Genomic DNA, 5452 nt, shown 5'->3' with positions numbered 1-5452 from the left:
CCTTGTATAGTCATAGTAAACAAGTATTAAATTTGATTTTAAATTGGAAATAGACTCCATTGGCAATATTAAGTCACTGGACATAGGTGTGATAGCTCTGGCTCAGATTGGGGCTAACAGATGGGTTATCAGCATCAAATATTTACGATTGCAAAAGATAAAATGGGGATGAAAAAACTTTTAACATTTAACCTCTTTAGTCATTCATTTATGAGTTCAATATTTAATACATTCATTTATCAAATATGTGTTTACCTTAATTTGTCTATATATTTCCATGTTAATCCACAAAGAAAGATCTAATAAGTTAAGATATTTTCAAAGGCTTCTGTCAGGAAGTCCTGTCCTAAATTTTATTCCACAAGGCTGCAGGCAAAAGCCAAGTAAAACATTTGGACACATTCCATTTGTCAATTCACTTGTTTTGCATATTTTTAAATTTTTTAATTCAATCTTCATTTAATAAAACCTCTTCCATACATATTTATAAGCACATGAAATTATGCATATTTTTCATGTTGATGTAAACATTTTTAAATGAATATAGTAGTATTCTCAGGAGGGAAGACTATGTGTAACAGTCAATCAAAACACAGGGCATTCTTTGTAGCTCACCATTTCTCATTACCAATTAGCATATACATTTCACTTATAAAAGCCTTTATTGTTTACTTTTCTGGTTCTTAGCAGCATCCAGTATTTTCTACTCCTAGTCAAAGAGTCATGCTTGTGGTTATAATTTGGAAGCAAAATTTTTCTGTCATTTAAAAATCTTTAACATGCATGTATAAAAGGCATGGGGAAATCAATAGTAGTACATTTTTGTCTCAAAGCTATCTTTAATAGTGTACATGAATATGCAAGTTTGTACCTCAGTCTAGATAAAAGGGAAGTACATGTTTTTAATAAAGTTTACATCATTTTATCTTAATTAAAATAATTAAATATATTGTCAGGTATTTATATATAATGATGTAATTAAAAGAAAACAATAACATAGAGTGCATGTTTTATAAGATTTCTAATTTTGTATTTTTTTGTTTTTGAGTTGCACCTGATTATGTTCGGTATCACTCCTGGTACTAAACTCAAGGATATTCTTATCTTGATATTATTTAAGAAAAATATATTGCTTTATGGGAATAACAACTCATGCTTAATTATTTTAGCTAAAGTTCCATAGGTTTATCTGTTTGGGATCAAGATTAGGAGATTTAAATTCTTGGTAGTCCTTTTATTCAAATTTGCCAAATGTTTAAATAGAAAAGTTTAAAACGCATTCCATGTAGCTTTTTGTTATGTTAAACTGAGAATGTTAGAATGTGGTCACTTTATTGTTCCAGGAAAAATTCTGCCCAGTTGTGGTCGTCAAAGTCAGTTTTCTGTAATTAGAGATCTTGGTTTGTGCACAGATCCTAGAATGGAGGGTCTTCTGATTTCAGGTAACTGTTAGGTGGTAAGGAAGATCAAATTGTTGCTGCTCTTTGGTCAGCAGGATGTCAGATGAATTTTCCTGGCTGGCACAAGTTGTTGCCAGAATAGTATTAGGTCCTCCCCCAGGGGGAGTTTGATTCCTATTGCTAGTGCAGGGAAATGTACCAGTTCTAAACTTGGGATTCAGGGTTCAGGTTTTGATGGTCAATGTCCAATCACATAAGGTCTATGTCAAGACCCCATGATGATTGTTTAGGGTGAAAGGTCCCGTGTATCAGAAAGTTCATGGGTTCTTATCCCATTAGATAGGAACTTAGATTTATACATAAGATTTTCCCATTTTATTATCCTATGCAGGAAAAAAATGATACCATATTATATAATTGGTGCATGAGGGGATAAAAATCACAAGTTATACAATCTCTATGCCCTGGTTTTGACCTGAGTTCTTATCCCAATTGAGAATTTTAAACTAGAATATCTTACAAAGCAGAACCAAAACAAGACCAAAAAAAAAAAAAAAAGAAAAAAGAAAAAAAGAAATAAAAAGAAAAAGAAAAAAGGATGGAGGCTATATCTACATATGGAAATAAACATTTTACTGGGCTCATTAAAGAAAGACTTTGGAATTTGACAAATAACATGCCTGATGCCTGAAGCCTGTAGTCAGTCTCATGACAGCATGTTTTAAAGGTAAAGACACACTGAATCTCTTAGGCCAAAGTAATTTCTTTCTATTTTTCCCAAAGTATATTGTGCTATACCAAAAAATTTTCCATATCCTCTCTTTTTTAAATTTTTTCTTATCTTCCTTTAATTTTATTTATAGTACAGCTTCTAGATATGGGCCCCACCTTTCCTACAGATCCAAAGACTATGAATCATCTTATTCTGCCTCATATTTATATGGTTTCCTTTAATCTGAAAAGAAAATAGTGGATGAGACCCAGGGGCCAATGGTATCAGGCGCATTGAATGGAAATTAAAAATGGTCAGGCCTTAAAAAAAAAGAATGTGGTTAATTTAACTTCATTAAATTTTATATAATTTTTTATTCAGAACTCCATTAATCCTTTAATGTAGCATGAGTGTGCTGTGAATATTTATAAAAGTACATTTTTTTGGTTACAGAGTTTCTGTTTGGTGTGATGGAAAAATTCTGAAAATTATAGTGGTAATTAAGTGTACAATATTGTAGTGTACTTGAATGTCACTGAATTATATATTAAAATAATTAAAATGGTGAGGTTTATGGTATGCATATTTTACTATAGTAAGAAAGGCGCATGCAATATGAATATCACATTGTATATTTCTGAAGTTGTATTGGTAAATTTAAAGTATTATATTAGAAGATATATTAGAAGATCAGAAAATATTTAACATTTAATATTGGCTAACATTTATACTAGATATTAAATACCTATCTGCCCCTAAGCAAGCTTGCTACTATTTTGGTATAAAGTATATTTTTCTCAGGGGTGTAATGACCTCTATGGTTCTATTAATCCCATACTCATACACACGTTTATAACTATTTTTATATAATCAAAGTACTTGCTTCTGTCATTTCAATGATATAAACCTGAATTGAATACACAATTATAGTCCCTAAAGCAATAATAAATAAACCAATTTAAAGAGAGAGGTGGCATCCTGATAGGTTTATCTGGCTTTCTCTTTTGAGTTATTTTATATTACACAGATTTATTTATTTGGGGGAGGGGGGTTACAGGAAGCTGATTGCCACTATCTTAAAGGATAACAAGAGTAACTTTTAATAAAAGGCAGTAAGAAATACCCAGAATATTTCAGATGTAAAATTCTAATTACAAGATAAATTTAATTTTATATTGGGGAAAGTGTCAAAGCTCTGTGTATATTTAATGTTCACCATATAGAGAAGAAATTTAGCAGTTTAATAGCAGTTTAATTTAACATTATTATCCCTTTACAATAGACTTAAATAGGACGGTCATATCCAACAGCATAGAATTTAAGCTTTTGTTTACTTAATGCAGAGGGAAGCAAACTGTAAATATTGCATATATGAAATCAACTGGAAAAGAGAAAGACCACTTTGAACAAGGCTGATGCATATTTATGTCAAACTTGCTTGATGTCTCTAGTTTAATCCTTTATCCTGTTCTGCTGCATGCTGTTCTCATCTCCAAATTTAGCATTAGACCTAGTAGAAGAGCAAGTCACCAAAATATTATTCTTAAACATATTAAAAGTAATATTTACTCAGCTTATCTTTGGTTATAAAAAATTATAAAGAAAACTGGCCCACATAGCAAGCAGCCAACTCTTGTTTGATCCTTAGTATTTCATCTTGTACTCTGCGCCAACCAGGAGTGATTCCTAAGTGAAAGCCAGGAGTTAATCCTGGGCACCATTGAATGTGGGCACAAAACAAAACAAACAGAAATAACATAGAGGAGGAGCAAACTGGCACTCCTTTTAAGACAAATTTTGTTCATAACTATTTAGGATATAGAAACCCAATTATAATCTATTTAAATAAGTTAGACTTTATTGAAATCAAATAAGATTATCACAGTTGAAGAAATTTTCAGAAAAAAATGTATTGCTTCAAGATAGAGAAGAATAAAGGCTTCTATAAAGCATAATGTATTGATTGAGGAGTTGAAACTATTAATTCACTAATTGTTAAGTCAGCTATCTTTATAAGTGCTTTATAAGTGCTAGGTCTTAATTATCTTTTTATTTGTGTAACTATTTTAAGTTTACTGTTCAATAAAATGTATTAAAATTTAAGATTTATATATGATACATATAGCATATATAAAATATGTCAAAGGAGATGGTCACAATATATTAACTATCATCTATAAATAGTATCATTCCCTAATAAAAATATTTAATAAATATTTAAATGAATAAGATATAATTAAAAAAAAAACAAAAAAATCAAATGCTTTTGTAAAGAAAGATGTTGTATGATATATAATAGTAGATAACATGATAAGGAAAATGATGGGTAATTCAAAACAAGATAGGACAATGGTTTTGTTTATCTTACAAACATTTTCTCATGTTAGTTAATAATACTCTAGTGATGTTTTCTTTTATCATCAAAGCATACTTTCTTAAGTGCCATATTATATTTGATTTGTTTGGAATAAACAATGTGAAAAATATTTTCTAAATTAAAATTAAAAACAAAAAACTCCAAGAAAGGCCAAAATATAATTCCAATTGTAACTAATGATACAATGTAATTAATCTGTTCAAGAATCCACTCTGAATATTTTGTCTTGGGTTTGATTTTATCCTTAAATCTTTCCTTAAAATGCTTTCTGTTTTTTGAGGTAGTGAATTAGTGTCGTTTTTTCCAACAATCCTATTCATTTTACCTTTGCTTGAGCACTGTGGAAATCAATAATAGTAAACACTCCCTGTTCTGTGCTCAACACCTGTAGCTCCTCTATGTGATGATCTGTAATTCTAAAGGTATTTCTTAATCTGATAGCCACAGTGTAGCTCATTTGTCCAATCTAGCATTTTCTATAGCAGTAGGGAACTTTATGCTACTTTAGTCATTGGTAGAATATTGATTTTTTTTCACAACAGGGTGCAGAGAACTGTGATGAGGTTAGAATATTATTTTTGTTTTTGTGGATGCATTTTGAAGATTGTATTGATCCAGTTTATGAATGCCTTGACATGGGGTGGGATTGCTCTTCTCTCGTGCTGTTTTCTTCCCTTAGCTTGCTAGTAATGTCTCTTTCAGTAAGAACATAGAATTTAATCAAATAGCAGTTTAAGAGTCCATTCTCTGTCAGAGTTATATGAAATATATGGATTGGCCAGAAGAATAAAGATTCAGCTTACAATTGCTTTGATATAGTAACCTTAATTTCAGTTATCTCAGTTTGAGGTCCAATTCCCAAAATGGCTGATAAAACAAACCCATGGAAAGGGAGAGGTAAATGCTAGCAACTGGAAACTCAAGATTTGCAAAAGTTATAAAGCATAGAGGAAACATGTCCTT

Source organism: Suncus etruscus, chromosome 5 (assembly GCF_024139225.1).
Source record: "Suncus etruscus isolate mSunEtr1 chromosome 5, mSunEtr1.pri.cur, whole genome shotgun sequence".
Lineage (NCBI taxonomy): Eukaryota > Metazoa > Chordata > Mammalia > Eulipotyphla > Soricidae > Suncus > Suncus etruscus.
The sequence above is the reverse complement of the archived record's forward strand: the minus strand, read 5'-3'. Positions refer to the sequence as shown.